General features: G+C 38.8%; 1 pseudogene across 1 annotated transcript in view; it reads right to left on the bottom strand.

Moving 5' to 3' along the window:
* Positions 1-23,008, bottom strand: part of LOC108637487 — a 123,445-nt pseudogene extending 100,437 nt beyond the window's left edge. Inside the window, exons 1-2 of the transcript XR_001919097.1 lie at positions 22,831-23,008; positions 896-1,001 (exon numbers count right to left, since the gene is read on the bottom strand). The product of XR_001919097.1 is annotated as an E3 ubiquitin-protein ligase FANCL pseudogene (transcript). The remainder of the gene's footprint in view (positions 1-895; positions 1,002-22,830) is intronic.

Raw genomic sequence — 25,830 nt, 5'->3', positions numbered from 1 at the left:
TAGTGGCTCAGAGAGTAAAGATTCCACTTGCAATGCGGAAGACCAGGGTCCAATCCCTGGGTCAGAAAGATCCCCTGGAGAAGGAAGTGCCAACTCATTCCAGTATTCTTGCCTAGAGAATCCCATGGATTGAGGAGCCTGGTAGGTTACAGTCCATGGGGTCACAAAGGGTCAGACATGGCTAAGCAACTTCACACACTTTTGATGTTTGTCACTATTAATTTCTTCTCATATCAAAGATTGTTTGAAACAATGGAAATAATTATAATATATATAATCTTTAATGGATTCTTAAAAGTTTACTAGTGTTGTCACTATTAAAAATGAAAATTGCCCTTGCTCAAAAAAATCATTCATTGAAGCAAGGCTACAGTTGAAAATAATACACGGATGCAGGTAGCTGACATATATTTTTTAACCAGTTCAGAATTTGATTTAAAATTTATATTCTAGTTGGAAGAATCATCTTAGGATTTAAAGCAGGAAGTGATATGGCCAAGTTTGCATTTTGTATGGTCTTCTGGCATCATGATGGAGAAGGAAATGACAACCCACTCTAGCATTCTTGCCTGGAGAATCCCATGGAACAGAAGCCTGTTGAGGCTACAGTCCATGGGGTCACAAGAGTCGGACTCAACTCAGCGACTAAACCACCACCACCACTGGCATCATGAGAGCAAGGTGGCAGAGGCAATAAAAGTACAGCTGCCAGTTTGAAAGGCTGCTTGAAGTCCCCCTAAGAAGAAATTGTATGCAAAGTCAGAAGTGGACCAGGTGTAAAAACATGAGCAGACTTGAGAAACAGCAGAGAAAGAAAACCTGAATAGGACTGAGTAATTGAATTAGCTACGGGGAGTAAAGAAGGTGACGGACACCCAGGGTTGTGGCTCCTCACATCTGATGCATGGAAGAGACAAATTCCCTCACAGACGTTGCCACCATTAGATAGGTGCCAGGGGACAATGGGCTGGTTGAGTCTGACATTTCAGAGAGCGCTGGTTCTAATGGTAAGAAACCAATAACAAGTGAAAAGGATAGAACAGGAAAGCCCTGTCCTCTCTTCCATAATTAATATTGTTATATCTCCAATGATGTTATTACGGTATCCATGTTTCCATCCACTCACTCAGTAATGCTTGCTCTATGCAGCACTGAGGATTAAAGGAAAGTAGATCAAAGTGATTCCTTCCTTTTGTACCTTATGCTAAAATACATAACTGAATTTCTAATTTTTTGTTCTATAGACCACTGCTCTGGGCAAGGCTACCTATTCAGCCTTCACAAAATGTCTCAATGCTGAAATAAATGTGAGCAATACTGTTTCTTAGCTATCTTGCATGCATAATTTAAAGCAATAGGGAACACTACTGGTAACAAGTCTGTCTAAACAGAATATTTGAATATGAACCATTTTTTTGAGAATTATACCTCAGTATATCTTACTAGGTATAAAACCAGCTCAGAACATAATGATATCTATTTACTGTTTGTATGTGTTACTTCACCTTGTACCTCGGCTCCTGTGTGAATCTGCTTCAAATTTAAATTGCTTCACTTCCCAGGCTTCTCTTTCTGTTAAAATCAGAATCTCATCATTCTAATGTTATTGAAGGACAATTTTTCCCTAATTAATGACTGTGTCTTTTAGAATTACTGAAACAAAAACCATATCATCTTACTAAATAGCTGGAATAAAACCTTAACAATATTTCTTTATCCCCATCCATTTTTTTTTTTAATTTTCAAATTAACATTTTATTTTTTTTCTTTTTAGTTTTTTTTTATTTTTTTAATTTTAAAATCCTTTATTCTTACATGTGTTCCCAAACATGAACCCCCTCCATTTTAAAATATGAAATAATTTAAATGAATGCTTATAGTTTCGTGAATGAAATGGAAGACAAATGATGTACTCTTCTGCTTTCCTTTTGGGAATTTGATAACATGTTTGCTATATTCAGGATAATTATCGATTATTTTTATCAAAAGTTTCTCCTGCTTTTCTGCTTAGGACATGCTTTGGACAATTGCCTTGTGAAAGAAACACTCTTGCATAATAAATCCTTTAATTTGTAGTGGTCTTTCTGCATTTACCTTTCATTTGGAGGTTTATATGGGTCACTATATATATATACATATATATATATATACATATATATATATGTATGTAGTCTAAACATGATATTTATACAAAAGTCAGGTTTCTCAAATATTCAGTAAAATAAGCTTTTTTTTTTTTTTTTTGGTCTTAATGTATAGATGAAGAAGTCTTTATCTATTTGGAGTTTTTGCTAACATTCCAAAAATGAATTTTATGTGTATTTTAAAGTCAAAATATAAATAACTAGCGATCTATCACTGTATTACAAAGTATCCCAAAACAAAATGCCTTAAAGGTAAAATGTTTTTACCTCACAGTCTGTGCCTGTGATTTGTCTGAGTTCCTCTGACCCATGTTTGCTCTTGAGCCTGAAGTGTATTTGCTAGTCATGGTCATCTCCAGCTTGCATGCATGCTAAGTTGCTTCAGCTATGCCTGACTCTGAAACCCACGGACTGTAGCCCACTAGGCTCTTCTGCCTATGGGATTATGCAGGCAAGAATACTAGAGTGGGTTGTCATTTCCTTCTCCAGGGGATCTTCCCAACCAGGAATTAAACTTGTAGCTCCTATATTGCAGACAGACTCTTTACTTCTGTGTCACTGGGGAAGCCCCATCTCCATCTTGCCTGGAGGCAATTCACTCCCAAGGTCACTAGCAGGACTGACACATTCACTGGGCTGCAGGCAACCGCAGGTTACTGCTAGCTGCGGTAAAAGCCACTGGTGATGCCAGCAAGGTTTCCTCGCAGAGCAGCATTCAGATTCCACTGACAGAAAAGTGCAAATGGTTAGCAAGACTAAACTGCCAAAACCAAAACCACTGTATTTTCAGAACCTATTCTATTAGTAAAATGCCATCACATTGCTATGTTCTATTCATTAAAAGCAAGCCTTTAAGTCCAGCCAAGACTCAAGAGGAGGGAATTAGACACCAGCGAGAAAATCAAGCAGCAGAGATCACTGTAGACCTGCTGTATGTGGTGGTCAGTCCTGTTCTAATTTTAAAATGTTAGCAAGTGAAAACGTTGCTCATGTACATTTTTTCCTGAGAGATGAGCTATTGTATTACTACTTGGGTTTTGTTTTTAGAACTTTAAGCTAAGATGTTAAATAAGAAACAAACTCAAAAGGAAAGAAAAGGAAAACAAATGTGCCTTTTAATTCCATAAAGATAGATCATTATGTAAACCGATATACACATTGAATTCAGTTCAAAGTGGCCGCAGTTTGAGAACTAGTGTGTTAAGTAATACACAAGATACAAAATGATTAAGAAACAGCCTTTGATCCTAAACTTGGGTCTTACTTCAAGCTCATCTCCTTACCGGCTGTTTGACTGGAAGAAGTTGTTTAGGATAATGTGTTTCTATTTCATGGAATTATTGTGAGAATATATGTTTTGAGGATAAAATGAATCATGTACAAATATACATCTAAGTAAATTCTTTAGTACAATGCTTAGCACACTAGTCATTGCATAATTAAGATCACCAGTGATAATGATCATGCTGATTCTAGCCAATTATCTAACCCTTTCAATATGCCAGAAGGTGTTTTAAATGCTGTATTAGCTTCAGCTTCTGGGGCTGTATCCTGATTGCTACCTAACAGCTGAGAGATTGGCATTATGGTGGTTCAAATGGTAAAGAATCCTCCTGCAATGCGGGAGACCTGAGTTTGATCCCTGGGTTGGGAAGATCCCCTGGAAGAGGGCATGACAATCCACTCCAGTATTCTTGCCTGGAGAATCCCATGAATAGAGGAGACTGGTGAGCTATAGTCCATAGGGCTGCAAAGAATTGGATATGACTGAGTGACTAATGAAGACGCACACATAAATGCTCCAAATTCCTCTTTTGTAAAATGAAGATATTAATAGAGCTTCAAAGAGTCAGTATTGGTAAAAGGATTGAGGACACAGCCCCATACATTCTGCTAATTTTTAGGGTAAAATACTATCATTTTATCATAATTATGAGTATGACAACTATAACACCTGACAGAAGCATTTCCTAAAGAGAAGGACACAATATAATGAGGGTTTGTCTCACTGTATCTCACTGTACACACCGTTCACTGAAACCAGGGTAGGTAAGGCAAGAGCAAGGAAACTGGAAGAAAATGTGAAGAGCTGTAGGAACTGTAAACACATTTATTCTCTCCTGGCTGGCATAACAGCTATAGCAGCAGACATGCCACATATTCTCTTCTCTTGGTTGACCCAGAAGACACAGCCATGATGTAACCTCACTGCCATAACACAGCCATAGCAATGCAGACTCAAGAGCTTGTCCAGGTGGAGCATAAGCTTACAGAACAAAAGTAGGCCATGGCCAAGTGAGTACCTCATGACACGTATGCACATTGCTATAAGTGATCTCAGCTGTTACATATATTTACAACATGTGGGCTGAGAACAAGGGCTGCGGGGCAAAAGAGTCTGATCACATCATCTTCGCTAATTTGCTTTCTCCCTACAGGGTTCAAATGATTTCTTCCTAATATCTGCAGGGAAAATGAGGAAGCGGTATCTTGGGAAATTCATAAAATTTCCTATAGAGGATTTGGTAGGTATATGCGATTCCAATATGCAGAGGTAGGAAGTGTATTTAAGTTAGAGTTGTTGACAAAACTAAAATTTTCAAAATATGAAACACTAGCATGCTGATAACAGAAGTGTAAAGCTCTGGAACAGAGTACTGCTTGGTGAGAGAAAGCAGAATGAAATTTGCCATATGAGGTTTTAGTGGCTATAAGTCTTGCTTGTCTACCATCCATTCCTTCTTTCTTTTAAGAATAGGAAAAGTCTACTTTCAGACTTCATCAATATCTGTCCCTGAGATGGATTCAGTTCATGTAAACAGAATATGACATCTCATAGAACACAGACTTTTAAAGTTTGGTATGGGGGACAGGGAAAGATGGCGGAGGAATAGGACGGGAAGACCACTTTCTCCCTCACAAATTCCTCAAAAGAACATTTAAACGCCGAGCAAACTTCACAAAACAACTTCTGTAGGCTGGCAGAGGACATCAGGCAACCAGAAAAGCAGATCATTGTCTTCAAAAACAGGTAGGAAAAAATATAAAAGACAAAAAAGGAGACAAAGGAGGTGGGGAGGGAGCTCCGTCCCGGGAAGGGAAGCCCATCCCGGGAAGGGAATTTTAAGAAGAGAGGTTTCCAAACACCAGGAAACACTCTTCCTGCCGAGTCTGTGGAGAGCCTTGGAAACACAGAGGGCAACATAACAGGAAGGAAAAATAGATAAATAATTAAAACCAACAGATTACAAGCCCAACAGTAACTCCCCCAGTGGAAAAGCAACACAGACGCCTGCATCCACCACTGGGAAGTGGGGGCAGGGCAGGGACGCGCGGTAGGCGCGGGCTGCAGAGCTTTGTAAGAATTGGGCAGGAACGCCCCACGCACAACCAGAACGATCTAACTTGGGCTAGCAAACCAGACTGTGGGATAGCTACCACGCGAAAAGCTCGAACATAAGACACCGCCAGGACCAAGCACAGAACAAAGGACAGAACGGGAAAAGCCGGCTACAGACCATCCCCCGCCGGGGACAGGCAGCCAGAGTCGTAAGGACTGGAAAGGGGCAATTGCAGACTCGGAGAGACTTTACTTACCTAACTGCAAGCAAGCTCCTTTGCTAAGTCTTCTGGGGGTGCTGGAAAGTCACAATCTACCGCACGGGGTGTGCCAGTGGTCCGCCCAGAAAGCTGAGCAGCAGCGGCAGAAAAGGTGACAAGCCGCGGCGATCGCGCTCGCCAAACTCCTGAGCTACTCGGACCTGGGAAGGGCACAAAGTGCAGTTCCAGCCGAATCTGTGCCTCTGAGGGCTGCCTGAGCGCCGAACCTGAGCGGCTTGGACTGGGGAAGTGCACGCAGCTAGGGCCGGCCCCAGACGGTTCCCGGCTGAGCATCCTAGAGCCGGAGCGGTTTGTGCGCCGCGAGAAAGGACAGGTCAAGCCGGGCAGAGATACTGCGTGCACATGACAGTGCTATTTGTTAGCAGCAGCCCCCCTCCCCACAGCGCAACTGAACTAGTGAGCCTGAAAAGCCAGCAAACAGAAGAAGTTAAACAGAGGGAACCACCTTGGAAGTGATCCCACACGGCCCATTACACCAGAAAGGGCCAGATATTTTTAATATTTTTAAAATCATTCTTTTTTTTTTTTGCTTTTTTTTTCTAACTTTTTAAAATTATTAAGTCTTCTATTTCTCCTCTAATTTTTATTTCTATAACCTATTATTACTATATTTTTTTTTGTTTTTTAAAAAGACTTTTTTTTTTTTTTAAGGCAAACACCATATACAGTCTTTGGATGGTTGTTGATGGCTTTTTTTTTTTTTTTTGATTGTTTGTTTGTTTGTTTGTTTTTTAATAATTCTTTTTCTTTCTTCTTTTTTTTTCTTTTCTTTCTTTCTTCATTTTTCCTTCTGCTTCTCTCTAATATTGTATCTTTGAAAATCCAACCTCTACTCTAGATTTTTAATCTTTGCTCTTAGGTTTTTGTGGTCAATTTTGTACCTTTAAAAACCCAAACTTCACTATCCCAGTTTACCTGAGAGCGAGATTACTGGCTTGACCACTCTCTCCTCCTCTGGACTCTCCTTTTTCTCCACCAGGTGGCCTCTGTCTCTTTTCTCCCCCATCTCTCCTCTATTTAACTCTGTGAATCTCTGTGTGTTCCAGACGGTGGAGAACACCTAAGAAACAGGTTACTGGCAGGATTTGTCTCTCTCCTACTCATTCCTCTCTCTGATCCTCCTGGTCACCTCTGTCTACTTCCTCCCTCTCCTCTTCCCCGTATAACTCTGTAAATACCTCTGAACGGTCCAGACTATAGAGCGCACATAAGGAAGTGACTACTGGCTAGCTTGCTCTCTTCTCTTTTGATCTCACCGCATCTCATTCCAGTTACCTCTAACTACCCCCTCCATCTTCTCTTCTCCTTATAAGTCAGTGAACCTCTCTGAGTGTCCCTCAATGTGGAGAAACTTTTCATCTTTAACCTAGATGTTTTATCATCGGTGCTGTATAGATGGAGAAGTCTAGAGGCTACTGTAAAAATAAAACTGAAAACCAGAAGCAGGAGGCTTAAATCCAAAGCCTGAAAACATTAGAGAACTCTTGAATTCAGGGAACATTAAGCAATAGGAGCCCATCTAATGCCTTCATACCTACACCGAAACCAAGTTCCACCCAAGAGCCAACAAATTCCAAAACAAGACATACCACGCAAATTCTCCAGCAACACAGGAACACTCCCCTGAGCTTCAATATACAGGCAGCTCAAAATTATCCCAAAACCTTTGATGTCTCGTAACCCATTACGGGTCACTCCATTGCACTCCAGAGAGAAGAAACCCAGCTCCACCCACCAAAACTCCAACACAAGCCTCCCTAACCAGGAAACCTTGACAAGCCACTGATAGAACCCCACCCAAAGTGAGGAAGCTCCATAATAAAGAGAACTCCACAAATTCCCAGAATATAAAAAGGCCACCCCAAACGCAGCAATATAACCAAGATGAAGAGACAGAGGAATACACAGCAGGTAAAGGAACAGGAGAGTTGCCCACCAAACCAAACAAAAGTGGAAGAAGTAGGGAATCTACCGGAGAAGGAATTCCGAATATTGATAGTGAAAATGATCCAAAATCTTGAAATCAAAATGGAATCACAGATAAATAGGCTAGAGACAAGGATTGAGAAGATGCAAGAAAGGTTTAACAAGGACCTAGAAGAAATAAAAAAGAGTCAAAATATAATGAATAATGCAATAAATGAGATCAGAAACACTCTGGAGGCAACAATTAGTAGAATAACGGAGGCAGAAGATAGGATTAGTGAAATAGAAGATAGAATGGTAGAAATAAATGAATCAGAGAGGAAACAAGAACAACGAATTAAAAGAAATGAGGACAATCTCAGAGACCTCCAGGACAATATGAAACGCTCCAACATTCGAATTATAGGAGTCCCAGAAGAAGAAGACAGAAAGAAAGATCATGAGAAAATCCTTGAGGAGATAATAGTTGAAAACTTCCCTAAAATGGGGAAGGAAATAATCACCCAAGTCCAAGAAACACAGAGAGTTCCAAATAGGATAAACCCAAGGCGAAACACCCCAAGACACATATTAATCAAATTAACAAAGATCAAACATAAAGAACAAATATTAAAAGCAGCAAGGGAAAAACAACAAATAACACACAAGGGGATTCCCATTAGGATAACAGCTGATCTTTCAATAGAAACTCTTCAGGCCAGGAGGGAATGGCAAGACATACTTAAAGTGATGAAAGACAATAACCTACAGCCCAGAATACTGTACCCAGCAAGGATCTCATTCAAATACGAAGGAGAAATCAAAAGCTTTACAGACAAGCAAAAACTGAGAGAATTCAGCACCACCAAACCAGCTCTCCAACAAATTCTAAAGGATATTCTCTAGACAGGAAACACGAAGGGGTGTATAAACTCGAACCCAAAACAATAAAGTAAATGGTAACGGGATCATACTTATCAATAATTACCTTAAACGTAAATGGGTTGAACGCCCCAACCAAAAGACAAAGACTGGCCGAATGGATACAAAATAAAGACCCCTCTATATGCTGCTTACAAGAGACCCACCTCAAAACAAGGGACACATACAGACTGAAAGTGAAGGGCTGGAAAAAGATATACCACGCAAATAGAGACCAAAAGAAAGCAGGAGTGGCAATACTCATATCCGATAAAATAGACTTTAAAACAAAGGCTGTGAAAAGAGACAAAGAAGGCCATTACATAATGATCAAAGGAACAATCCAAGAAGAAGATATAACAATTATAAATATATATGCCCCCAATATAGGAGTGCCGCAATATGTAAGACAAATGCTAACAAGTATGAAAGGGGAAATCAACAATAACACAATAATAGTGGGAGACTTTAATACCCCACTCACACCTATGGACAGATCAACTAAACAGAAAATTAACAAAGAAACGCAAACTTTAAATGATACATTAGATCAGTTAGACCTAATATCTATAGGACATTTCACCCCAAAACAATGAATTTCACTTTTTTTTCAAGTGCTCATGGAACCTTCTCCAGGATAGATCCCATCCTGGGCCATAAATCTAAACTTGATAAATTCAAAAAAATCGAAATCATTCCAAGCATCTTTTCTGACCATAATGCATTAAGATTAGATCTCAATTACAGGAGAAAAACTATTAAAAATTCCAACATATGGAGGTTGAACAACACACTTCTGAATAACCAACAAATCACAGAAGAAATAAAAAAATAAATCAAAATATGCATAGAAACTAATGAAAATGAAAAGACAACAACCCAAAACCTGTGGGACACTATAAAAGCAGTGCTAAGAGGAAAGTTCATAGCAATACAGGCATACCTCAAGAAACAAGAAAAAAGTCAAATAAATAACCTAACTCTGCAACTAAAGCAACTAGAAAAGGAAGAGTTGGAGAACCCCAGAGTTAGTAGAAGGAAAGAAATCTTAAAAATTAGGGCAGAAATAAATGCAAAAGAAACAAAAGAGACCATAGCAAAAATCAACAAAGCCAAAAGCTGGTTCTTTGAAAGGATAAATAAAATTGACAAACCATTAGCCAGACTCATCAAGAAGCAAAGAGAGAAAAATCAAATCAATAAAATTAGAAATGAAAATGGAGAGATCACAACAGACAACAGAGAAATACAAAGGATCATAAGAGACTACTCTCAGCAGTTGTATGCCAATAAAATGGACAACGTGGAAGAAATGGACAAATTCTTAGAAAAGTACAATTTTCCAAAACTGAACCAGGAAGAAATAGAAAATCTTAACAGACCCATCACAAGCACGGAAATTGAAACGGTAATCAGAAATCTTCCAGCAAACAAAAGCCCAGGTCCAGACGGCTTCACAGCTGAATTCTACTAAAAATTTCGAGAAGAGCTAACACCTATCCTCCTCAAACTCTTCCAGAAAATTCCAGAGGAAGGTAACCTTCCAAACTCATTCTATGAGGCCACCATCACCCTAATACCAAAACCTGACAAAGATGTCACAAAAAAGGAAAACTACAGGCCAATATCACTGATGAACATAGATGCAAAAATCCTCAACAAAATTCTAGCAATCAGAATCCAACAACACATTAAAAAGATCATACACCATGATCAAGTGGGCTTTATCCCAGGGATGCAAGGATTCTTCAATATCCGCAAATCGATCAATGTAATTCATCACATTAACAAATTGAAAAATAAAAACCATATGATTATCTCAATAGATTCAGAGAAGGCCTTTGACAAAATTCAACATCCATTTATGATAAAAACTCTCCAGAAAGCAGGAATAGAAGGAACATACCTCAACATAATAAAAGCTATATATGACAAATCCACAGCAAACATTATCCTCAATGGGGAAAAATTGAAAGCATTTCCCCTAAAGTCAGGAACAAGACAAGGGTGTCCACTTTCACCGCTACTATTCAACATAGTTCTGGAAGTTTTAGCCACAGCAATCAGAGCAGAAAAAGAAATAAAAGGAATCCAAATTGGAAAAGAAGAAGCAAAACTCTCACTGTTTGCAGATGACATGATCCTCTACATGGAAAACCCTAAAGACTCCACCAGAAAATTACTAGAGCTCATCAATGAATATAGTAAAGTTGCAGGATATAAAATAAACACACAGAAATCCCTTGCATTCCTATACACGAATAATGAGAAAGTAGAAAAAGAAATTAAGGAAACAATTCCATTCACCATTGCAACGAAAAGAATAAAATACTTAGGAATATATCTACCTAAAGAAACTAAAGACCTATATATAGAAAACTATAAAACATTGATGAAAGAAATCAAAGAGGACACTAATAGATGGAGAAATATGCCATGTTCATGGATTGGAAGAATCAATATAGTGAAAATGAGTATACTACCCAAAGCAATTTACAAATTCAATGCAATCCCTGTCAAGCTACCAGCCACATTTTTCACAGAACTAGAACAAATAATTTCAAGATTTGTATGGAAATACAAAAAACCTCGAATAGCCAAAGCAATCTTGAGAAAGAAGAATGGAACTGGAGGAATCAACTTGCCTGACTTCAGGCTTTACTACAAAGCCACAGTCATCAAGACAGTATGGTACTGGCACAAAGACAGACATATGGATCAATGGAACAAAATAGAAAGCTCAGAGATAAATCCACACACATATGGACACCTTATCTTTGACAAAGGAGGCAAGAATATACAATGGAGTAAAGACAATCTCTTTAACAAGTGGTGCTGGGAAAACTGGTCAACCACTTGTAAAAGAATGAAACTAGATCACTTTCTAACACCGTACACAAAAATAAACTCAAAATGGATTAAAGATCTAAATGTAAGATCAGAAACTATAAAACTCCTAGAGGAGAACATAGGCAAAACACTCTCAGACATAAATCACAGCAGGATCCTCTATGATCCACCTCCCAGAATTCTGGAAATAAAAGCAAAAATAAACAAATGGGACCTAATTAAAATTAAAAGCTTCTGTACAACAAAGGAAAATATAAGCAAGGTGAAAAGACAGCCTTCTGAATGGGAGAAAATAATAGCAAATGAAACAACTGACAAACAACTAATCTCAAAAATATACAAGCAACTTCTGCAGCTCAATTGCAGAAAAATAAACGACCCAATCAAAAAATGGGCCAAAGGACTAAATAGACATTTCTCCAAAGAAGACATACGGATGGCTAACAAACACATGAAAAGATGCTTAACATCACTCATTATTAGAGAAATGCAAATCAAAACCACAATGAGGTACCACTTCACACCAGTCAGAATGGCTGCGATCCAAAAATCTGCAAGCAATAAATGCTGGAGAGGGTGTGGAGAAAAGGGAACCCTCCTACACTGTTGGTGGGAATGCAAACTAGTACAGCCACTATGGAGAACAGTGTGGAGACTCCTTAAAAAATTGCAAATAGAACTACCTTATGACCCAGCAATCCCACTGCTGGGCATACACACCGAGGAAACCAGAATTGAAAGAGATACATGTACCCCAATGTTCATCGCAGCACTGTTTATAATAGCCAGGACATGGAAACAACCTAGATGTCCATCAGCAGATGAATGGATAAGAAAGCTGTGGTACATATACACAATGGAGTATTACTCAGCTGTTAAAAAGAATTCATTTGAATCAGTTCTTATGAGATGGATGAAACTGGAGCCAATTATACAGAGTGAAGTATGCCAGAAAGAAAAATACCAATACAGTATACTAACACATATGTATGGAATTTAGGAAGATGGCAATGACGACCCTGTATGCAAGACAGGAAAAAAGACACAGATGTGTATACCGGACTTTTGGACTCAGAGGGAGAGGGAGAGGGTGGGATGATTTGGGAGAATGGGAATTCTAACATGTATACTGTCATGTAAGAATTGAATCGCCAGTCCATGTCTGACGTAGGGTGCAGCTTGCTTGGGGCTGGTGCATGGGGATGACCCAGAGAGATGTTGTGGGGAGGGAGGTGGGAGGGGGTTCATGTTTGGGAACGCATGTAAGAATTAAAGATTTTAAAATTTAAAAAAATAAAAATAAAAAAAAATAAAGTATATGGGATGATGTGCAAAAAAATAAAAAAATAAAAAAAATAAAGTTTGGTATGAGGACCAGCAGCAGCAGTATCAACTGGGAATTTACTAGAAACACAAGTTTCCAGATGCTTTTCCCAACCTGTTGAGCCAGAATCTTGGGTGAAGCCCAGGAATTTGCAATTTAGCATGCCTTTCAGGTAAGTCTAATCAAAACTAACACTTGGAATGATTTAGAATAGTTATTTTGGAGGGGACTCAAGATTCTGATTGGAGAAGGCAATGACACCCCACTCCAGTACTCTTGCCTGGAAAATCCCATGGATGGAGGAGCCTGGTGGGCTGCAGTCCATGGGTCGCTAATAGTTGGACACAACTGAATGACTTCACTTTCACTTTTCACCTTTATGCACTGGTGAAGGAAATTGCAATCCACTCCGGTGTTCTTCCTGGAGAATCCCAGGATCGGGGGAACCTGGTGGGCTGCCGTCTATGGGGTCGCACAGAGTCAGACACAACTGCAGTTACTTAGCAGCAGCAACAGCAAGATTCTGATTACTCACTGCTTTAGAGTACTTTTTATCAGAGAATGCATATTAAAAGCTCCTGGAGAACTTCTGAAACTAAAAACACCTGGCCCATCCAACTATAACAAATATCCTGAGATGTGCCACAGTCTTTATGTACTTACGAACTCCCCAGTGATTCTAATATGTAGCCGCACTGAAGAGCACTGCCCCAGGTCTTGATTTTCAAGTCTTAGCTGCATCAGTCACTTGGAACTGCAGAAAGGAGAAACTAAAGAGGAGTCCAAGAAGTATTCAAAGGTAGTAGAGAAACAATGAGCCTCAATTTGGTCTGTAAGATGACCACTGCAGATGGTAGAGTTGGTCATAGAGAGGATATGTCCACTGGATGACCCACAAGCTGACCATAACCAAGACCAGAGACACTGTATTCCACCTTCTGCCCACAGTCTCCGCAGTGGGGGCCATCTGATGGTTGCAGCCTTTAGACATTAAGGTGTTATTGAGACCATCTGGGCAGTGCACATGAGTGAAACTCATAAAGGCTTCTGTATAGACTCAAGATTCTGGTGGGCAGATGGAGAGAATTATTCATCTTGTAGCAGCCAACATAAGCCTTGTAGGTAAGTTCCCTTGCCTATTAAACCACTCACAGATCTGGGGTTGTCTGCTTCCTTTACTAGTCTCTTTTGCCCTCCAAATAGAGAAGGTAATTTCAAATTTCACTCAGGGGGCTCGTGAGTTTGCCAACCAACAGAAGAATGTGGGCTATTTTTTCCTATTATGTATAAAAATAGCTTATAGTATTGCAAAGTAGTTAAAAGGAATTTGTTGTTGGAAATAACTAGCTTGTGAAAAGGTAGAGAGGAATTTTCTCTAGAAATTTGGATTTCTCCAGAAATTATGAATTTCTTATCAGTACAAATTTCATGATTATGGGTCACAGAACAAAAATAGGGGGAAAATAAAGGACCTATTGGACTGTGTGAAAATAACTTATTCACCTTCCTAGCCTATGTAGGAATTTAGTTTATTAATTTGCGATCATTTCCATATTGTCTTCAATATTGACTCCTATCTCGGGAGTTCTTGAAAACGGGGACAGCAGCAAAACTCAGCTTTCATGCAGTCATATATTATGTGTTATGTTTTAAAACTGGTATCACCAATATAGTATACTAACACATATATATGGAATTTAGGAAGATGGCAATGACGACCCTGTATGCAAGACAGGAAAAAAGACACAGATGTGTATACCGGACTTTTGGACTCAGAGGGAGAGGGAGAGGGTGGGATGATTTGGGAGAATGGGAATTCTAACATGTATACTGTCATGTAAGAATTGAATCGCCAGTCCATGTCTGACGTAGGGTGCAGCTTGCTTGGGGCTGGTGCATGGGGATGACCCAGAGAGATGTTGTGGGGAGGGAGGTGGGAGGGGGGTTCATGTTTGGGAACGCATGTAAGAATTAAAGATTTTAAAATTTAAAAAAAATTAAAAATTAAAAAAATAAAAATAAAAAAAATAAGAATAACCAAAAGATAGATACTAAACTTAAAAAAAAAATAAAACTGGTATCAGGTTTCACTTATTTTAATGATGAAAATGTAACAGTCAATTACACTAGGAAAGGAGCTTTAGTAAAATCAGTCATTCTTCTTAGTTTCCTTTTTTTTTTTTTTCTTTTCTTTTGTCTCCTTGGATTTCAAAGATATGTGCTTTAATATTAAGTTGTGCTTAATTCAGTAAAGTACTGGTACATTATAGAAAAATCTTGTGCATTTAAGTTAGATCCATTTTTGATTACTCAATAGCTAATTACAACGGCAGTTTTCTTATGTCTAAATAAACATAGAAACATTTGCTCAATTAAATTGTTGTTGTTTAGTTGCTAAGCCATGTCGGACTCTTTTGCCACCCAAGGGACTATAGCCTGCCAGGCTCCACTGTCCAAGGGATTTAGTAGACAAGAACTGGAGTGGGTTGCCATTTCCTTCTCCAGGGGATCTCCAGAGCAAGGATTGAACCCATGCTTCCTGCATTGGCAGGTGGATTCTTAACTCTCTGCCACCAGATAAGCCCACTCAATTAGGTTGTTGAGGGTTAAATAAGACAACCTACTCCACACGTAACAATAAAATATACTAGCTCTGGGTTGTATTATTGCTTTTACCTTCATTTGAAGATAACTGGTAGACAGAGTGCCTGAAGAACTATGGACAGATGTCTATAACATTGTCCCGGAGGCAGAAACCAAAATCATCCCAAACAAAAAATATACAAGAAGGCAAAGTGGTTGTCTGAGGAGGGTTTTGCAAATACCTGAAGAAGAAAAAGACGTGAAAGGCAAGGGAGAAAGGCAAAGCTATAACCAACTGAATACAGAGTCCTAGAGAACAGCAAGGAGAGATAAGAAGGCCTTCTGAAATGAACATTGCAAAGAAATAGAAGAAAACAATAGAATGGGAAAGACTAGACATTTTCCTCAATAAAATTAGAGATATCAAGGGAATATTTCATGCAAAGATGGGTCTGATTAAGGACAGAAATTATAAAGACATAACAGAATAGAAGAGATTAAGAAGTGGGAGAAAGAATACACAGAAAAATGATACAAGAAAGGTCTTAATGACTTGGGTAACCAAAATGATCTGGTCACTCACCTAAAGCCAGACATCCTGGAATGTGAAGTCAAGTGGGTCTTAGGAAGCATTACTGCAAACAAAGCTAGTGAAGATGATGGAATTCCAACTGAGCTATTTAAAATCCTGAGACCATACTGGTAAAGTGCTGCACTCAGTATGACAGCAAATTTGAAGAATTCAACAGTCGCAACAGGACTAAAATTGTCTGTTTTCATTCCAATCCCAAAGAAGTACAACTCTAAAGAATGTTCAAGCAACTGTACATTTGAGCTCATTTTACATGGCAGCAAAATTATGCTCAAAATCCTTCAAGTTAGGTTTCAGCAACATGAAATGAGAAGTTCCAGATGAACAAGCTGGGTTTTGAAGAAGCAGAGGAAGTAGAGGTCAAATTGCCAACTTTCACTGGATAATGGTAAAAGAGAATGGTAAAAGAGAGGAAAAAAAAAATCTATGTCAGCTTCATTGATAAGGCTAAAACCTTTTACTCTGTGGATCACAACAAACCATGGAAAATTCTTATAGATGGAAACACCAAATCATAATTCATGCCTCCTGAGAAGCCTGTATGTGGGTCAAGAAACAACAGTTAGAACTAGACATGGTATAACTGACTTCAAAATTAAAAACAAACAAACAAACAAAAAAACCCACTACAACAAGGCTTTATATTGTCACCCTGCTTATTTTGCTTATATGAAATGTACATCATGTGAAATAAAAGGCTGAATGAATCACAAGCTGGAATCAAGATTGCTGGGAGAAATATAAAAAAACCTCAGATGTGCAAATGATACCATTCCAATGGGAAGAAAGGAAGAGGAACTAAACAGCCTCTTTATTTATTTATTTATTTATTTATTTATTTATTAACTGGAGGAAAATTGCTTTAAAATATCCTGTTGGTTTCTGACATGTTTGTGGTGTTTTAGTTACTAAGTCGTGTCAAACTCTTATGACCCCATGGACTATAGCCTGCCAGACTCCTCTGTCCATGGGATTTCTCAGGCAAGAATGTTGGAATGGGTTGCCATATTCTTCTCCATGGGATCTTCCTGACCCAGGGATCAAACTTGCATCTCCTGCATTGCAGGCAGCCTCCTGCATTGCAGACTGATTATTTACCACTAAGCCAAAGAGAAAACCGGTTTCTGCCATATATCAATGTAAATCAGACACAATTATACATATATCACCTCCTCCTTGATCCTCCTTCCCCTTTCCCTACCCACCTCTCTAGGTTATCACAGAGTACAAGGCTGGGCTCCCTGTGTTATACAGTAACTTCTCACCAATTATCTATTTGGTGATGTTGAAAGACAAGAGTGAAAAATCTGGATTGAAACTCAATATAAAAAAAGAAAAAAGCAGCAACTAAGATCATGAAATCAGTCCCATCAGTTCAAGGCAAAGAGAAGGGGACAGAGTAGAAGCAGTGATGGACTTTATTTTCTTGGGCCCCAAAATCACTGTAGACAGTGACTGAAGCCATGAAATTAAAAGACACTTGCTCCTTGGAAGGAAAACTATGGCAAACATAGACAGTGAATTAAGAAGCAGAGACATCTCTTTGCCTACAAAGGTCCATATAGTTGAGGCTATGGTCTTCCCACTAGTCATGCATGGATATGAGATTTGGACTCATAAGGCTGAATGCAGTAGAATTGATGCTTTTGAACTGTGGTGATAGAGAAGACTCTTGAGAATCCCTTGACCAGCAAGGAGATCAAAGCAGTCAATCCTAAAGAAAATCAACCCTGAATATTTATTGTAAGTACTAATGCTAAAGCTGAAGCTCCAAAACTTTGGCCACTTGATGTGAAGAGCCAAGTCATTGGAAAAGATCTTGATGCTGGATAAAATAGAAGGTAAAATGATAAGGGGGCACAGAGGATGAGATGGTTAGAGACCATCACCAACACAATGGACATGAATTTAAGCAAATTCCAGGAGACAGTGGAGTACAGAGGAGCCTGACATGCTACACTCCATGGGATCACACAGAATTGGACACAACTTAGCAAATGAACAACAATGAAATGCATTTGAATGATAAAATTAAATACAATGTACTAAAATGTGTATTCTTAAAATTATTAAGAATATTAACTTTTACTCTTAAATTTTAGACAAATTATATATTTCTCATATAAATTCAATAAATAATTTGTAACTATGTGAGTGTGCTAAGTCGCTTCAGTCTAGTCCAACTCTTTGCAACCCTATGGACTGTAGCCTGCCAGGCTCCTCTGTCCACGGGATTCTCTAGGCAAGAATACTGGAGTGGATTGTTGTGCCCTCCTCCAGGGCATCTTCCTGATCCAGGGATCAAACCCAAGTCTTTTATATCTCCTGCACTGGCAGCTGGGTTCTTTACAGATAGTGCAACCTGGGAAGCTCCTAAGTAACTATCTAATTAGCTATAGCTATGCAAAATTCAGCCGTATACTATTATGTGGTTTGTCAGACATAGACAAGTAAAACTAATACTAAATCAATTAAATTTTATTACCTTTGACTTAAACCCTTGTGTGTTATTAGAATAGCTGATAATGCTTTTGTTGTTGTTGCTATTCAGTTGACCAGTCATGTCCAACTGTTAGTGACCCCATGGACTGCAGCATGCCAGGCCTCTCTGTCCCTCACCGTCTCCTGAGGTTTGCCCAAGTTCATGTGCATTGCATTGGTAATGCCATCCAATCATCTCATGCTCTCATGCCCCCTTCTCTTCCTGCCTTCAATCTTTCCTAGCATCAGGGACTTTTTCAATGAGTCTGCTGGTCACATCAGATGACCAAAATACTTGAGGTTCAGCTTCAACATCAGTCCCTCCAAATGAATATTCCAATTTGATTTCTCCTAAGATTGACTGGTTTTATTTCCTTGCTGCCCAAGGGACTCGCAGGTGTCTTCTCCAGCATCGCTGTTTGAAGGCATCAATTATTTGTCATTCTGCCTTCTTTATGATCCAGCTCTCACAAGCGTACCCCATCTTTCTTAAGGTGATAGCTTATGGTGAACAATGCCAGATTTGTGATCTCCAAAGAAGAAGATTTAGCTTCAGGACCAGGGACCAGGCTTGATCACTCAAAATCTCTTCTATAGCAAAATTTTATTAAAGTATAAAAGGGGAAAGAGAAAGCTTCTGACATAGACATCAGAAGGGGCTCAGAGAGTCTTATCATGGGAATTATATACTTTTTAGATTTACTACAATAAATCAAAAGAATGCCTCAGGTTGTAAAAATCTTACTAGACCCACTCCCATAATATACATTTTAAGATAACAGGATTAACCAGAAGGTTTTCAAGAAGGAGAAACTGTCCTCAAACAGGATGCATTGTTGTTATATAATCTTTAATACAGAGTATAAACTGAGTTGTTTGTTGTGTAATCATCAGTTCCAGGCTTAAAGAAAATAAAAGCAAAATACATTTTATGTGACTAAGACTAAGGAATTTAGAGGAAGAGAAAGGAGAAAAAAAAAAAAAAAAGGAGGGGGCATTTGTCCTTTTCTCCTCCTTGAGAACTCCAGCCCCCTCTCTCCTCAAGGACCCCAGACTTCTTGTCAACCTGCCTAAGAATTGACTCTCTCATCCCCCCCACCCTTTTTCTTTTAGGATAATTATTTTGCCAAGGGAAAGAGGGATCAGTTTTGTTCCATAACTACTTCCTGCTATTGAGGGGCATATTCCCTAAATTGTTGAGGCAACATATTCTCCTAGCCTTCATATTGAGGATCTCCAATCCAGGGGCTGCAAGTAACAGTTGGAGGAGGCTGTGGCATGCATAGGAGCCTGAACAACCATTTGTAACCTAAATAGTTTCACATGGTTAGAAACAAACCACATTATACAGTTACAGATGTAAGGCAAAATAGTCATTAAACCAAGTTAAAACTTAATAAAAATTAAAAGTTACATTATGTCCATAGTTAGTCCATCTTAGGATTGCTAGACATCATCAGATCAAAAAGAGGTGTCACGTGTGATTGTTGTTGGTGAAGGTATTCACAAAGCTGAAGAAAATTCTTTCCTTGAAATGGAGAAACCCACCTTATGAAGCCTTCAATTGATGAGGAGGGGAGTGCTTCATAGACCCACTGATTAGACCAATTATGGAAGCTGGGCCAGGGGTTCACCTCCCAGAGTTCTCATAATGTCTGTTGGAAAGCTGAAAACTGAGTCACAAAGATAATTCTAAATATTCAGGATCTATGACAATATCTGTGTACCAAAATAGTCTGTCATAGAGACAGTCCATTCTTCTTAGGGGCAGTTCAATCCCTCACAAAGGTATGGGTAAATTTTTAAAACAACTGTTTTGTGTTTCCTGAGTTAGCTTACAAGGATGTCTTTTAACAATGTCATTAGCCTTTATAACTTTCTTTCTTTTTTTTTTTTTGAAGATTGGAGTCTCCAGTAACAGTATAAATGATCTTTTATTCCTAGAACTTTTGACACCCCTTGAGTTACAGCAACTTTAAAGTCAGAGCCATTGTCACTCTGAACTTTAGAGTTTAAGATCCCACTTACATCATGAGAAGTCAGTACAGTAAGATTTTCAGTTCAGTTCAGTCGCTCAGTCAAGTCCGACTCTTTGCGACCCCATGAATCGCAGCATGCCAGGCTTCCCTGTCCATCACCATCTCCCAGAGTTCACTCAGGCTTACGTCCATCAAGTCAGTGATGCCATTCAGCCATCTCATCCTTGGTCATCCCCCTTCTCCTCCTGCACCCAATCCCTTTCAACATCAGAGTCTTTTCCAATGAGTCACCTCTTCGCATGAGGTGGGCAAAGTACTGGAGCTTCAGCTTTAGCATCATTCCTTCCAAAGAAATCCCAGGACTGATCTCCTTCAGAATGGACTGGTTGGATCTCCTTGCAGTCCAAGGGACTCTCGAGTCTTCTCCAACACCACAGTTCAAAAGCATCAATTCTTCAGCATTCAGCATTCTTCACAGTCCAACTCTCACATCCATACATGACCACTGGAAAAACCATAGCCTTGACTAGACGGACCTTTGTTGGCAAAGTAATGTCTCTGCTTTTGAATATACTATCTAGGTTGGTCATAACTTTTCTTCCAAGGAGTAAGCGCCTTTTAATTTTATGGCTTCAGTCACCATCTGCATTGATTTTGAAGCCCCCCAAAAATAAAAGTCTGACACTGTTTCCACTATTTCCCCATCTATTTCCCATGAAGTGATGGGACCGGATGCCATGATTGTTTTCTAAATGTTGAGCTTTGAGCCAACTTTTTCACTCTCCACTTTCACTTTCATCAAGAGGCTTTTTAGTTCCTCTTCACTTTATGCCATAAGGGTGGTGTCATCTCCATATCTGAGGTTATTGATATTTCTCCCAGCAATCTTGATTTCAGCTTGTGTTTCTTCCAGTCCATCGTTTCTCATGATGTACACTGCATAGAAGTTAAATAAGCAGGGTATATACAGCCTTGACATACTCCTTTTCCTATTTGGAACCAGTCTGTTGTTCCATGTCCAGTTCTAGCTGCTCCTTGCTGACCTGTATACAAATTTCTCAAGAGGCAGGTCAGGTGGTCTGGTATTCCCATCTCTTTCAGAAATTTCCACAGGTTTTTTTTTTTTTTTTTTTTTTTTGTGATCCATACAATCAAAGGCTTTGGCATAGTCAATAAAGCAGAAAGATTTTTTTTTTAGAACTCTCTTGCTTTTTCCATGATCCAGAGGATGTTGGCAATTTGATCTCTGGTTCCTCTGCCTTTTCTAAAACCAGCTCGAACATCAGGAAGTTTACAGTTCACATATTGCTGAAGCCTGGCTTGGAGAATTTTGAGCATTTCTTTACTAGCTTGTGAGATGAATGCAATTGTGCAGTAGTTTGAACATTCTTTGGCATTGCCTTTCTTTGGGATTGGAATGAAAACTGACCTTTTCCAGTCCTGTGGCCACTGCTGAATTTTCCAAATTTGCTGGCATTATTGAGTGCAGCACTTTCACAGCATCATCTTTCAGGATTTGAAATAGCTTAATACTTGTAATACCCTAGAATCTCTCAATTGTCTTAAAGTCATATGCAGAGAATGTGGCTCATTCAGGAATTTCAGATAATAAAGTATAAGGACTGGGCACTTATTATTTGTATATCTTGAAAAAATTCTCGACTTATCATTTGACTTTTTTACACCCAAAATAGAAGTGTTGCATGGAGTATAGGAAATTGATAGTTTCTTGTTCTTTTAAAATTTTAATATGAGTTTTAATTCTTCCTTAATCTCAGGCTTTAATGGATATACTTTTGATGTGGCAATAAGTGAGTGTCTTTGAGCTTGATACAGACAGGAACAGTGTTTTGTGCTCAAACCGCAGTTTTCCCATGAGCCCACAATTTAGGATTTACATTTTATTCAATTAATTGGAGGGAAAGAGCAGGTTCCATATTTATGAAAATAGAGGCCTGGACCTCATTCAGTATATCCATCGCCAGAAATGGTGAGGGAAAAACTCCTGAGAAAATATCACAGAGTTCCAGTTGCAGCTTAAAGGATGACTAAAACAATAGCATTTGGCTCATCCAGACAACCCCGTTACAGTGGATCCAGAGGAAAGTGGACCAGGGTCTTTAGTGAGGACAGAAAAATTTGCCCCAGTGTCCAGAAGGAAATCGACTGATTGGCCCTCCACAGTTATTAATATCCAGAGTCCCTCAGATGTTATTAGGATGGGAGTTTGTGTGGGGACCCCTGGGCACTTTCAGTCCTGATTGCCTTGGGAGTCCAACCCTGGGGACCTATGCCTCAGAGGGCATTCTATCCTCCAATGTGGTCATTTGCAGACCAGAAATGGAGCCAAGTGTGGCTTAGATGCCTGAGGGCAGTCCCACTGGAGATGCCCCTCCTTTCCACAGTAATAACAAGCTCATCCCTTTTCACCTGAGTCCCTCTGGGCATTCTTTTTCAGGCTGTTTAGAGCAGATCTAACAGCTATTGTTGGGGCTTCAGTCTTTTGCCTGTTTCTTTTTTGTTGATGGTTTTCCTCCTCATGTTCTCTAACATCGTCTGAACCAGCTGCAACAGTTTTTTTAAAGACTGATTCTGTCCGAACACCCATTTTCATATCTTATAACAAATATCTTGAGCTGACTGAGTGAGAAATCTATCTTTTAAGATCATTCCTTCTTTTGAACTTTTGGAATTAATGTCAGTAAACTTGTAGAGAGCTTCCCATAGTCTATTTAGGGATTTACCAGGAGTTTCCTTCTCTGCCTGTTCTATGTCAGCCAACTGAGCATAGCCTAAAGTCAATGTGCTTGCCTGAGTCCCTGAAGAATACATCTATCAAAGTGGCTCTGTTATGGGGACTGCTTTTCTTCCAATAGGGAGAAGGGCTATTTCATATTCCCTCTTTCCCCTTTTCTCACGTTCAAACCATTCATTTCCAAAAGTAGTGGCTTCTTTAAAACTTGAGTTTTTGAGTCAGGAGTCAGCATCTGTCCCAAGACATGAATTATATCTCTCCAAGTAAGCTCATAAAGTAAAGCTTGTCCCATAAAGGCTTCTATGTACTTCTTGGATCCTCTAAATAGTCTTGACTGCAATTGGGACTGTTTGAATTTCTACCAAGACTGAGGCAACCCCTCCTGGGAGGGTGTCCTGACTCTCACCCTGTTCATTTGGGAGCCCCAGATACAGGGGCAAAGTAAGAGGACAGGGGAGAGCTGAAGGTTTCACATCCCAAATCTGCACCCTTAAGACATAAGTCTGGCATGTCTCATAGAGGGAAGAAGAGCAACAAATGTGTCACTTCTACCCATTTTCCTTGTTTTCTACATAATTTGTCTAGTTGTAAAACAGTATTACAGTTAAGAGACACTTCAATTGGCCAGCATTCCCCATCTTCCAAAGGATACTGTGGACATTCAGTATCACAGAAGATCAGGCATGTCTATTTTTAAATTCTGGGGATCAAACTTGTCCCAGATTTTTAAAATGCATTTTAAAGGAGTGGTTCTGGAACTGCTAGCTCCCATCTGTAACAGAGAAAAAAGCAACATCCACAGCTCTGACTTCTTTCCACCAGAGGCATCCCTCCCTGCTCTAGATGGGGATGTAGGTTAGCATTCTAATTTCCCACGCATTTACACAAAGAGACTAGGAAAAGCTGACCAAGAAAGGAAAGTTCGGTCCACACACTTTCTCCATTTTTGATTACTCTCTTCACAGGGATGTTGGATGTGTCTTGGCATTGGCAGATTGGTATAAACACCTGACATGGCTTTCCTTTTTGGGGCTGCCTTCAGTCATTAGGAGGCACCACGGAACTGCAAAGCAGGGTGTGTCATTCATTCACACAATCACACTGTAGAGTTAGTAAAGTAATGCGGAAAATGTGTACACTGAGAAAGCAGAGAGGCTAGAGTTCTTCAGTGTTTTTACCTTGTCCTTAAGATCCCATATGAGCCCCTCGAGATGATAGCTTACTGTGAATAATGTCAGATTCATGATATCTGAAGAAGATTTAGCTTTGGGACCAGAGACCAGGGACCAGGCTTGATCACTCAAGTTTTATTAAAGTTTTATTAAAGCTTTCTCTGTCCCTTTTTATACTTTAATAAAGCTTTGCTATATAAAAACTCTTGAGTGATCAAGCCTGGTCCCTGGGCCTGAAGCTAAATCTTCTTCAGAGATCATGAATCTGTCATTGTTCACCATAAGCTATCAGATATATGATTGACAAATGCAAATTGCATACAGTCCCTTAACTGTGTACTCTGTACAACTTAATACTTTGATGTAAAGTATATGTGTGTACATTGTGAAATAATCATCACAATTTAGCTATCATGATTAGTATTTTCATTTTCAAGTGTATATATGTGTGACAAAATCACTTAAAATCGACTCACTTAGCAAACTTCAAGTATGCAAAACTGTTGTTAACTATAATCACATTAGAAATCCAGAAATGATTCACTGCACATAACAGGTTCTTATACCACTTGATCAATTATTTCCCAAGTAATTGCTCCTCCAAATCCATCCCAGCCATCACTTGTTATCTACTTCTATAAGTTTTACCACTTTATATTCTACATAGAATTATATCATGCAGTATTTCTGTATCTTGCCTACTTCTTATGACCTTAATTAGATATGGCTAATATCATAATGTCCTCCAGATTCACTCATGTTATGTGAGTCAGGATTTCTTATAATAATGGATTCTATCATCTATCAATCCATAAAATTCCTACCCATGTTTTTAACACATTAATTTGTCATTGGGCATATTTTGGCTACTTTGAATAATAAATCACTGAACATAGTATTGGAGATATTTCTTTGAGACACCAATTTTATTTCCTTTAGATATTTATCCAGAAGTTGGATTGCTGGACTATAATTATATATATATAATTATATATATATATATATAATTTTTGAAGACATATATAATATTTTACATAATAGTTGCAACAATGTGCATTCTTATGAACAATATGCAATGTTTTCTTTTTATCATATTCTCAACAACAATTGTTTTGTGTCTTTTTGATTGTAGTCATTCTAATAGTCATCAAGAGATATCTAACTCTGGGTTTGATTTGCATTTCTGTGATATTTAGCAATTTTCGGAACCATTTATTATATCTGCTTACTATTAGTATATTTTCTTTGGGGAAATGTCTAATAAATGTGTTTGTTCATTTTTTAGTCAGATGAACTGCTTTAAAGTACTGAGTTACATAAGATGCTTTACTGGCATCCCGAGACATTTTGGGTTCATTCAGTTCCAAATCACTACAACAGAGAGAATGTTGGAATAAAGGAGGTCACACAGATATTTCGCTTTTTAGTGCAAATAGACATTATGTTTATACTAAGTTGTATCCTATTAACTGTGTAATAGCATTATGTGAAAAAATGTATATA

The sequence above is a fragment of the Capra hircus genome, chromosome 14, assembly GCF_001704415.2.
Source record: "Capra hircus breed San Clemente chromosome 14, ASM170441v1, whole genome shotgun sequence".
NCBI classification, from domain to species: domain Eukaryota; kingdom Metazoa; phylum Chordata; class Mammalia; order Artiodactyla; family Bovidae; genus Capra; species Capra hircus.
This window is presented reverse-complemented; position numbering and strand designations above follow the sequence as displayed.